Genomic DNA, 12,396 nt, shown 5'->3' with positions numbered 1-12,396 from the left:
AATAGATCTTTAGACAGAAAGACCAACAGAAACAATATCTTATAGATTTTGGGTGTTTTTAATTTTTATTTATTTTTTAAAGATCTATTTATTTTTATTGGAAAGGCAGATAGAGGAGGAAAGACAGAGAGGAAGATTTTCTGTCCAATGATTCACTCCTCAAGTGACCACAATGGCCAGAGCTGAGCTGATCCAAAACCAAGAGCCAGGAGCTTCTTCCGGGTCTCTGACATGGTTGCAGGGTTCCAAGGCTTTGGGCAGTCTTTGACGGCTTTCCCAGGCTACAAGCAGGGAGCTGGATGGGAAGCAGGGCTGCTGGGATTAGAACTGGTGCCCATATAGAATCCCGGCATGTTCAAGGTGAGGACTTTAGCTGCTAGGCCATGGTGCTGGGCCTTATTTTTATTTCTTCAAAACATTTTTTCCTCATATATAAATTCTTCACTAACTCATAGGTCATTTAGTAGCATCATTTTCTTCAAGAAAGTTCTTTATTTTCATTTTTATTTCTTCAGTGACATTTGGTTGCATGTTATTTAAATTCAAGGCATTGTTCATGGCTCTTGTGTATAGCTGTGCCACAGAGCCTCAGGACTCAACAACATGGGTCAGCTCTCTGTGGCTCATATTACTTTTTGTGCCCTTGATGTACATGAACATCCTCCTCTTATGATGTAATCCTTCTTTATCAGGCCAGAAGAAAGGAGTCCGTTTGAAAATGGAGCAGCCAGGACAAGGACCAATTCCTGTATGGGATGTCCCCTACCCCCCAGAAGTGGCAGTTTAGCACATTATGTAACACTGCCAGCCCCTTCTCCACTTCTGACCCAGCTCCTTGCTAAAATGGTCTGGGAAAACCAGCAAGAGAAGTCCCAAGTGTTTGGATCCTTGACTTATGGCTTCAGCCTGGCTCAGTAATGTGGCCATCTGGGGAGTGAACCAGTGAATAAAAGATCCTTCTGTGTATTTTCCTCAATCTCTGTTACTCTGACATTACAGATACCTAAATAAATCTTTTAAAAGGCACAGCTTTAAGTTGTAGTCTATCATATAACACAAGTGTCTGAGTAATTGGTGAGTGACTTCACCAAGGACCTCACCATTACGCTGTATCCTTTCGGCTTTCCCAGAAGATTAGGGGAATCAGGATGCCAAAAAAGAAAACAAATGAGATCATTTCCAAGATAAGATAGCTTTTCTTTGTCTAAGATAGAAATTTCTTTGTTCTTTATTTTAGATTGATATCAGACAAGCAAAAATTGTATGTTCAATGTAAAACAGCAGAGCCTTAGCAGCTCAGACCTGAATCAAGATAGTGTGAAACTCTGAGCCTTTTTTTATATTTTAAATTGTTTCATTTATATAAAGTGAACCAATGCCATGAAACCCACAATGCCACTTTAGAAGCATAGTAATACTTCCAATCCTCAACTCTCCCCAGCTTGCATTGCTTCACTCCCAGCCTCCCCTTCCTCTTTTTTCGCAAATTTTACAGTGAAATATTTTAATTTACAAGCTAACCACTCCATTAAAATAAACAACCAAAAAAAAAAAAAAAAGCCCTCTGTCCCTCAGGAGTATAGACAAATTCTATATACAAGCATCAACCTCAAAATGTGTCTCTCAGTCATGCGGATTACACTTTTTTGTACTCCAGGTATGAGTTACTACTGATCAGGGAAAACATGACATTTGTCCTTTTGTGAGACCTGAGTATGCCCTAGTTTATTTCAGTAAGCGCAATTCTTTGCAGCTGTATAATTTCATTACAAAACAAATGGCTTCATTCTTTTGTATGGCTGAATAATATTCCATATTATGTTTATGTTATACTTTCATTATGCAGTCATCTATTGATGGACATTTGAGTTGATGCTGTACCTTATGTATTGTGAATTGAGCTGCTAAGTGACGGACCGGTTCGGCTGGGAGCAATCAGTCCGACGGGAACAGGACCCCGGGAACGGTGGGCAAGGATTCGGCGAGTGACAAACAGACACGACAATTCAAGGCAATTGTATCTGAGTGCATTTTGCAAAAGCAAGGCATCAGCTTATACACAATAGATTATTGCAAAGGGACATTTTCTTTGTTTATTCATGTGGTTACGTTTCTACAAACAGTTATTCCAGGGAGGTAAGCGGGTCTGTTGAGAAAAGATTGTTCTCTAACAGCCTGGTGACAGACTGCAGTTGCTATTTCTTGTGGATGCAGTTTGGCACCAGCTGCAGTTTTAATCATTGAGCGGTTAGCTCTCATTGTGTTTTGTGCCTTACATTGGTTTTAATATTAACCTATCTATTTTTTCTTAGTTTTTCCTCCTGTATGGCTTTTTAAGCTATAGATTTCTACTATAATCTTCTTTTTAGGAATCCTCAAAAATAGTCCCAAGTAGGGTTATTAAAGCTAGTGACCTGATAGTTTTTATCTCATACCGTTTGCAATCCTTGTCCAGTACCTGTCAGAAGGCTTCATAGAACTATCAAGGAATATTGAGCCTTTGCCGCACATAAATAGTATTATTCCAACCATAAAGATAAGAGTAAAGAGAGTACAGCCAGGAATGCCAAGACCACTAGAGCTGCAGCCGAATCCAGGAGGCATCCTTCCTTGAAGCTTCCACCTCAGCCTGGTGATTTCTCTTGCAGGCTCCACTGGAGGTGGCGTGACACTGCTACAAACTTGGATGTACAAATAAATCTCATGTGCCAATTTTATTTTGTTTGAGTGAATTCCCAGGAATGGGATGGCTGTGAAAAGCGATAAATCTATGTTCAGATCTCCAAGGACTCTTCATACTGTTCTCCATAATGGGTTTACTAATTTACATCCCACCAAAAGTGGATGGTAACTTTTTCCCACATGCTCGCCAGCATTTAATGCATGTGTGTGTGTGTGTTTAATTTTTGGATGATAGCCACTCTAACTGGGACAAAGTCGAATCTCACTGTAGTTTTTACTTGCGTTTGTTTTCTGTCCATTTGAATTGCATCATTTGGAAAAGGCCAGTTCTTTTCCCTTTCCCATTTCTTAACTGGATTGTTTGTTTCATTGTTCTTGGGTTCTTGATAAAACATAAGTATTAATCCTCTATCAGTTCATAATTTACAAGTATTTTCTTCCATTCTGTCGCTTGCCTCTTCATTTCGTTGATTGTTTCCCTTTCAGTGCGAAAGCTTCTTGGCCTGACATAATCCAATTGGTTTATTTGTGCTTTAAGTGTCTGCGCTTTAGGGGTCTTTCTGAGAACTCTGCCATGCCTAGCTCTTGCAGTTTGTGCCCAATGTTTTGTTTCAGTAATTTGATGGCACTGGATCAGGTATTTAGATCCTTAATCCATTTCAAGTTGATTTCTGTATGAGCTATAAGGTCGGAATCCTGCTTCATTCTTCTGCACACATAAGATCCAATTTCCTAATATCATTTTGTCCAAGAGACTGTCCTTTTTCCCTGAATTGGTTTCCCTGTCATTGGGTAAAATTAGTTCACTGTAGATGTATTGATTAAATTCTGAGATTTCTATTCCTTTGATATGCATGTCTTTTTGTGTCGGTTTCAGGCTGTTTTGATTACCCTCACCTGGTAGTCCATCTTAAATCTAGTATTATGATGCCTCCAGCTTTGTTTTTGTTGTTCAAGATTACTCGAAGTAGTTGCAGTTTCTTGTGATTTCTTAGGAAGTTCAGCATTATTTTTTTCTTCAGTAACTTATCTTCTTCAGCAAGTTTGTAGTCGCATTCCAACATGCTCTTGACCAATAAATCCCTGAAGGAAAATTGTGCCATTCCCAGTGCTGTCCTTTCCTCTAAATTTGTCCTCCTTTGACTTATCTGCTGTTTCCCATTGTGGTTACTTGAAGCTGCCAGAACAACAGACCAGGGAAACCAGAGCTGAGAGTTTCTGGCCTGACCGTGTTTTCTTTATTATAATGACCCCAGGAACAAGAGGAAATGGTATGCATGTATTTTGGATTCGTTCAGTTCCTGAATTCATAATATGTACATAAGAAAATTATTGCTTATTGCTTCTTATCTGGTTTTTATTTGGAAAATAACAAAAATAACAGTTATCCAGTGGGAATGAGGAGAGTAGGAAGGTAGCAAAGTGAAAGTGATCAGGGCTTGCATTGTGGCATAGCAAGTTAAGCCACAACATACAACCTGGGAGTAGTTTGAGTCTTCAAACCTTGCCACCAATGTGGGAGACCAGGAGGAAACTCTTGACTTCAAGGCTTCAGCCTGATATAGCTCTGAAAACTGAGGCCATTTGAGAAGTGAAACAATGGAAGGAAAGTCGTGTGTGTGTGTGTGTGTGTGTGTGTGTGTGTCCTTTCTAACTCTGGCTTTCAAATAAATAAAATAAATCCTTTTTTTTGAAAGAAACATTTCAGGTGGCAAATTCACATCAGGATATCCACATTCCTGCAGTCAGCTGTGTTTTGTCACACAGTGCAGGTTTGTGCTCAACAGCGTTTGGAATGTCTGTGTGCAACTCTGTGCGAGGCAATTATAAGTGTGTATCTGTGTGAATGTTTTCCCTAAACAAGTGCCAAGATCACCCAGCACAGTTCTCAGTAGTAATTTTATCCATTAAAAATAAAGAATATAGTTTATCTACTCTGGTCAATTCAAATCTCATCACATTTGGATTTCTTTACTAAATCTAGCCCAGACAGAAAGCCAGCCACATAACCTCACTAGATACAACCTGGATTAGCCAAGACGTGTTACCTAAATGTGTGAGCCCAATTTTGAGTTCAGAGCTACAACTTCCAGTTACCACCCACCATTACAGGGAATTCTCATACCCGTGCCTATTCCTTGATATTCACAAGCCTAGAATTCCAAACACTGTATCACATAACAGGCACCAAAATCACATATCCCAAGGCACTGTGCGTGTTTTTACACATTTTCAATAGATGTTAGTGGAAACACTCAAAGACAGCCCACATGATTTTTGACAGATTGCCAACATTAAAAATAGAAGAACACCGCCATAGCAGGTTAAGCCACACTTGTGATGCCAGAACCCCACACGAGCACCAATTCACATTCTAGCTACTACACTTCTAGTCCAGCTCCTTCTACAATGCACAAAGGAAGGTTGCACAAGGTGAACTAAGTACTATGTCCCTGCCACCCATGTGTGGGAAACTCAGACTCAGACCAAATCCCTGGCTCTGGCCTTGCCAGCTGTTATAGCCATTTGGAAAGTCAACCAACAAATGGATTAATTTTTTTCTCTATGTCTCCCCCATCCCATCTGTAACTCTGCCTTTCAAATAAGTGAATTTTTAAGAAAATAGAAGATATTAAATAGGACCATATATGGGCAATCATAGTGGGCTCTCTCTTCAACATGTGTCTCAAATTGCAGCAAGAATTAAGGATCTGCCTCAGAGTATAAGACATTATCCCCAGGGGTTCTGTAAGTGAAACACCATATGGAAGTGTTCACTGGGTTTCTTATTACCTCTTAGTACCATGCTGTATGCTCCCCTTCCCAATTTTCTTTTATAACTATCTATACTCAAATGTCATATGCTTTGTCTGATATATAGTGGCTAACACAGAACACAAAAATGTATTTTTGAAATTGATATGATTTGATTATTCAGTACAGTGTTTGTCTATATTGTTGAACAAGACAAGTAGTAGTACATTAAGCCTGTAATTATGAAGTGAAATTGTTATTTACAAAAAGCCAAAGGAACTAAGGAGGGACTAAGGAGGGACAAAGGATGGGAAATATAGTTATTTTCTTAGAATTGGGTTTATGACATATATGGGATCTGGTTTTTTCCGTCATATACATGGTTAAGCCATGGCTATAGAGCCTCAGAGCTCCAACAGCCTCTCTCTCATTCCTGATTGTCTCAGCATTGACAGGTCAGTCTCAGAGTGGGAGCTACCACATCCAGAGACATTACCAGATAGCATTGAAAGACAATATTGTATTTCATTATTTATTAACTTCTAGTAATTAATTGGTTTTATAACATAGGGTTACTGAGGGCATACATAGAATGTTTGCTCACTTTCAAATTTAGGAGTCTTGCTTAAATCTTATGCAAGGCCTTTGTGCTTTGCAGCAGCACCAAGCTGGGCACCTTTGTGTTTGGCAGGCTGGGCAAGCCAGGGGATTTCCCCAAGTGCTCCGTCCCCAGCAGGGTGGTGGGAGGAGAGAGGAAAGCCTAGGTTAACATGTTGGACTGCTGGGGTGGTAGGCAAAGTTGTTGGGAAACTTTGAATGGGCTTGAATCTTGGGTATGTGGAGGGGTAAGTCCCGGGCCATCATACCTGCCAGAAATGTAGGACTCTAATGAGCGGACAGAGATCCAGGCCAACATACCACCCCACTAGAAGACTGCTCAAGCAGGCTGGACTGGGGATCCCATGCATTCCTGCATTTAGGGACTGTGGATTGATCAGGGAAGGGGATAAGGAGATGAGTGGGAAGGCAGGACTGCTGAGGAAGTATGTTTCAGATGACGAATGACTTCTGATGGACTCCCATCAACAAGCCCACTATACTTGCAGATAGGCAAGGGGACTGAGACCAAGCAGTTTGGAGGGGGGAAGTTGGAGGACTTTTCTGGGTGAGACTGAGTCACCAGCCCATGTGGGTGACTCAGGTATGGGTAGTTAGCATGGGTTACCACTGACTGCCACTTACTACTGACACACCAAAACTAGGGCTGGGGACCTGCCTGGCAGGACTAGAACACAGTACCCACCAGTGAGTCAGAACAGGGATGGAGGATGCTAGGTTGGGCCATGACAGTAACCAGCACACATAAAAGCCAGGCCTTGCAGAAAATTATGTAGGGGATATGTGGGCCCACTCCTGTAGAACTGTAATTTCCACTGGTTTGCTTAAGAGCTGGGGGTAATGAAGGGCTGGCTAGGCTTGACCATGGAACCCTGACACTCATGGGTACTAGAATTGGGAACAGGCCAGGTTGATCCAGACTGCAACACCCACAGGTACAACAAAGAATAGGCTGGTTCACAACATCTATCAGCTCATACAAAAGCCGGGATGGAGGGGGCAGACTATGCCAGGTAAGGGTCTAGCACCCACTATCACATGTGAGATCTAGGACTGGGAATGGGTCTTGTTGGGGAGCTTGGGGAACTCCCTTGTTGGACCTGGCTCCCACTGGTAAAAATGTGACTTAGGTCAGGGTTTTGGTCAAGTCAGGGTTGGGAGCAGACTGGCAATGGCTAGGCTGTAAGCAACCACCAGCAAGTGTTGGGACTGGGACAGGCCAGGCTTCAGTATCTTATGGCAAAGGCTAAAACTGGAGATAGGTTATGCCAAGTTGAGTCAAAATAACCACTGGTACACACAATATCTTTGACTGGGAATGGGTCCGATTGGGGAGCTAAGGGACACCCTGGCTGGATTGTGGTTCCCACTGCTAAGGACAAAAGCCAGAATGGGGGATGGAAATCTGGGCTGGGCGTAACTGCGGTGTCCCTCAGCATGGGTGTGGACTGGATCTGGGGTGTGCCAGACTGGGCTAGACTCCAGTACCCACTGGTGGTTATGAGAACCAGGATGGGCGTAGGACAGGCTGAGCTAGTTTTTGACACCTGCTGAACCATGCAAGAACTGTGTCTAGGCATGAGTCAGGTGTGGCTAGACTGTAGCACCAAAGAGTAAGAACTGGAATTGGTCCCTGCAGGTGAGCACAAGAAACAAGGCTGGAGCATCCCAGACCAGGCCAGTTTACAGTACCTGCCAGCACGCATGTGACTCAGGTCAGGTCTTGGGGCAGGCCAGGCTGGCCCAGTTCATAACACCCTCTGGCAGAGAACAAGGACAACGTGTGGGTCAAGCCACAACACTAGCCAGTTCACATTAGGGCCTGGACTGATGGTTGGTTAGGCTGGGCTAGGCTGCAGCACACACCAACATGAGCTGGAACTGGGGGCAGACTATAGCACCCACCAGCAGACGCCGAGGTGAAGCAAGCCATGCAAGACTGGGCTGCAGCATCCACTAGAGGACTGATGTGTATCTTTAGAGGGGTGCAAGCCTGGAAGGGGTACTGTGGGCAGGGGCATCTTCCACTAGGCCATTGCTCCCACTTGTGTGAGAACTGGGATTGCGGGTAGACTAGACTGGGCTGGGATACAACATTTATTGGCCTGCATGTGAACTGGGTTAGGGGGACTGAAGGTGGGCTAAGAGACCATACCCACTGGTACATGCAAGAGGCTTCAACACCCATTGATGTGTATGAGAACTGAAAAGGATGTGGGACAGACCGGACAAGACTGCTGCACTTACTGACAAGCAGGAACCAGGGCTGGGGTCAGGCCTAGTGGTGGCGTCTGGGGGCCATTGCCACTAGGCTGCAGTGAGAGCTGAGTGTGTGGTGCACAGAGTTGGATTGGGTCACAGCATCCATTGGTTTACATAAGAGACAGGGCTGGAGACAGAACTGACACAGCAATTCCAACTACCAGTATGTGTTTAGGCTGATGTGGGTGACAGATAGAGCCAGACCCCATACTAGCAAGCACACACATGAGTCAGATGTGGGATCACCTCCGACAAGGTTTCTTTGAGGATCCCCCCAACTGAACTGCTGGACTCAGAACTCCAATCACAGTGAAAATCACAGGATCTGTGGTCTAACTGTGGAATGCATATGTCAAAACTGGACCACCTCAGTGGCTAAGATGGAGCAGTAGTTGGCATACTCAGATGCACAAGGAGGATAGACAGTCCATTAGGGCCTGTAGAGGATACCCAGTACCATAGTAGAGGAAGGAGGGCAGAACAAATTGGTCAACTACCCCAGCCAAGTGTTGATAGCAAATATGTGGGTGAATGGAGACTCTAAGGTAGACTATATCAACCAATGGACCCGGGGAGGATTTCCTGATCCTTGGACTGGAGAAATCAACAGCATTTCAGAGCTGTCAAAACCATTTGAACAGAACCCTCAGAACGTGCTCCTTATCAGGGACCGTGGGATGGCATCAGGTGGCTGCTTTCCATCCCTGGGCACAGATGCGGTTGAGAGGCTGGGTGAAGCATCTCCTGTTATCTTCCCCCTCCCCAAGATACAGAAGAAGAAAAAGAAGAGTTGGATACAATGGTCTCACCCACTTTCCCGTAATCCTTGACCTTTCCTACCTTCCTACCCTAATCAATTATGTAAACATTGTCAAAAATAAATGAATGAATGAAAAATAAATAAATCATGTGCAATGTTCCATACAATAAGTTTTAAATGATGGATAAACTGTTAAAACATTCAGAAATTTTTATGCTCCAAGTGAAGTCATGACTTCATAAAACAATTTAATGAACAATGTATTGCCCTGCCTTTAAAACAGTTATGTAGGGAGCTATTGGGTAGAATGAACACAATGAAGCACACGAGACCAGATGTTGCTATTAAGTCCGTGTGACTGAGATTGGATTACTGGAAGGCAGTGGCAATTTTTAGATCAAATTTTCGGGGTGGGGGTGCCTGTTATTGCATCCTCTTGTATTAGTTATTGCAAGCATTCTATTCTTCTAAATATGTTGCTCTGGCTAAAACACTTAAAGAGAGCATAGCCTATAATAACAAATAGAATTTGCAAAGCCATGATAGATTTTCTAAACTAGTGTTGATCTAGTCATGTAGTCATGTAACAGCTTCTCTGAAGGCGATTGTAGTTTCAAACAAGGGGACTCTTTGCATCATGTGGAAATTCCTTTAATGAGTGCCATGTATTCTTGCATATCACACTGGAATCTCTGGGAGAGCAATCTAAGTTATCCCCAGATAGAAATATAATTATTCATTCAGGAATTTTTGTACTTTTGTGAAAGAAAGCAAAAATTCAAGGATTCTGTGTCCTTGAAAGGATCCAGCCATGTCTTCACTAGAAATGCCATAAATCCAGCAACCCAAGAAATTAGAGCCTTACTATCTCACCCCTAAGCTCACCAGAACAAACACCCATGTAAAGATCTATTAGGAAGAATTGGTGATGATTGGAGGGTCTGAAAGTATTGTTTTCTTTGTTCATTCTTCCAGCCCCCGTGGTGATGTTTCCCACTGTTCCTAGCAACTCTTTCACCATGGGTGTACAGGACATTGGAATGCTTGTGTCTGCTGGAGACCCTTACAGAATCATGCATTGTACCGTCCGAACTGAGGAAAACAATACAGTGTGTGAAAAAAGTGAATGCAGTGAATTTTTGTGCTATACATTTCAAATGTTCATTATACCATAGCCAATCAATGTAACATACTTTAGCTTTAAACAGTATTGAACATGACACGATGTATTTTATCCTGTGTGCTTTCATTTGCGTGGTTTCAGTATAAACTATCATGGACATAGAATAGTGAAGATACAAAGGGGGTCAGTGATGGGGATGTCAGCACAGAGGTTGCCATGATCCTTCAGATTTATTCATGTTGCTCTCAATCTTGGAAGCACATGTGTACATATTTCGAATAAACTACAAAAATGTGCATTAATTTATGAGATTTATTTTGATTGGAAATTCAAATATACAGAGAGGAAGATCTGTCTGCTGATTCACTCCCCACATGGCCACAGGGCCAGAACTGAACTGATCCGAAGCCAGGAGCCAGGAAACAGGAGCTTCTTTCGGGTCTCCCATGTGAGAGCAGGGTCCCAAGGCTTTGGGCCACCCTCAAATGCTTTCCCAGTCTACAAGCAGGAAGCTGGATGGCAAGCACAGCAGCTGGGACACAAATCAGCACCTATATGGGTTCCTGGTGTGTGCAAGGCAAGGACATTAGCCACTAGGCTACTGCACCAGGCCCTAGGATGTGTGTTTTAAAATATGTAAAATTTAAGTCCACAAAAAAGTTACTCCACTATGCAAATATCAGATCTTGATACTGTCCAATTCTTATCATTTGTGAAAACAGCAATGGTGGCAGTGGTGTGAGTGTGTGCAGAATGAGCACATCCCACTTGTGTTTATCAGAGGAGACGAATCTTGATTGTTCTGCAGTGGCAAATATTGCAGGAAAGGAGAATGAGAGAAATACTCCTCAGAATGTAGAAGCCAAAATTCAAACTCAGACATTAACAGGCTAGAAATAAAGACTTTTTAGAAAAAACAGAATTTTCTTTCAGGATGGGATTTTCTTTTTTTTTTTTTTTTTTTTTTTAAAGATTTATTCATTTTATTACAGCCAGATATACAGAGAGGAGGAGAGACAGAGAGGAAGATCTTCCATCCGATGTTTCACTCCCCAAGTGAGCCGCAACGGGCCGATGCACGCCGATCCGATGCCAGGAACCAGGAACCTCTTCCAGGTCTCCCACAAGGGTGCAGTGTCCCAAAGCTTTGGGCCGTCCTCAACCGCTCTCCCAGGCCACAAGCAGGGAGCTGGATGGGAAGTGGAGCTGCCGGGATTAGAACCGGCGCCCATATGGGATCCCGGGGCCTTCAAGGCGAGGACCTTAGCCGCTAGGCCACGCCGCCGGGCCCAGGATGGGATTTTCATGGAGTTTATGCGGAGTACCTTTTCCTGTTTGGGATCAGGACCTGAAGAGTTGTAGAAAGGATAATGCCATTGGTAACAGAAGGGAATGAGGTCCAAGTGATCCTAAAAGATTCTGCCTCCTGCTATAGCAGGGCCCATAAATGAGAGTCTGTGAGCAGAATCTGAACATTATGAGAAAGAAAGAAACAGAAGATGTGCACGTGTAGCGTCAGTACAGTGCCTGTCCCAATCCGTACTTTGCAGGTCAATGGAGGTTACAGTCATTAACCCCTCACCCCTGATGTGAATGTCCAGTTCAATGTATATGCACATTAACTACTTATCTGTAATTGAACTGAAGTTTATTCTTTGAAGATCTGCCTGTGGCAAATGACTTGAAATGTGCTGGAATTTGAACCATTCCTAGGGATCAGAAGACATTTGTTGTTGAATGCGGTCAGCTAATCATCAAAACTTTCAGTGAGAAGCAACTGATAGCACTAACAAAATGAAAGACGAGGACCACACATTTGCATCCAACAGATATTCTTTGGAAAGAATATCCTATTTGGGATCAGAGAGTAAACATTAAAGCAAGAGAGGTTTGTTGTATATGACCGGCCGTTGTCTCAGCATCTCACTACAGGGCACCAACTGTTTTTCTGACACAAACCATCCTTAGCATCATCTGAACAAGAGTGAAGGGAGCTCCAAAATCAGAGGACTAGACATAATCTAGATATCTCGGTTGTTCAGGGTTCTTTGACCCAAGGGAAACAAATAACTCTTAGTACCAGGTCCTTCTCTCATTGCCGTTTTGATTTTGCAACTCACCAACTGTGAATGCCAATACTCTCAAGTGCATGATGTGAGGTGCAGCCCCTCCTGCACCTAGCCTATTGATCTTATTG

The 12,396-nt window shown here is 43.1% G+C and overlaps 1 long non-coding RNA gene across 1 annotated transcript in view; it reads left to right on the top strand.

Annotated features, from left to right (window-relative positions):
• Positions 1–12,102, top strand: part of LOC131481172 (uncharacterized) — a 45,249-nt gene extending 33,147 nt beyond the window's left edge. Inside the window, exons 2-3 of the long non-coding RNA XR_009246113.1 lie at positions 10,052–10,198; positions 11,750–12,102. This is a non-coding gene — a long non-coding RNA (uncharacterized LOC131481172). The remainder of the gene's footprint in view (positions 1–10,051; positions 10,199–11,749) is intronic.
• The last annotated feature ends 294 nt before the right edge of the window (positions 12,103–12,396 follow it).

This window comes from Ochotona princeps, chromosome 9, assembly GCF_030435755.1.
Source record: "Ochotona princeps isolate mOchPri1 chromosome 9, mOchPri1.hap1, whole genome shotgun sequence".
Taxonomy (NCBI): domain Eukaryota; kingdom Metazoa; phylum Chordata; class Mammalia; order Lagomorpha; family Ochotonidae; genus Ochotona; species Ochotona princeps.
Note: the sequence above shows the minus strand (reverse complement) of the source record. Positions and strands in the feature narration are given on the sequence as shown.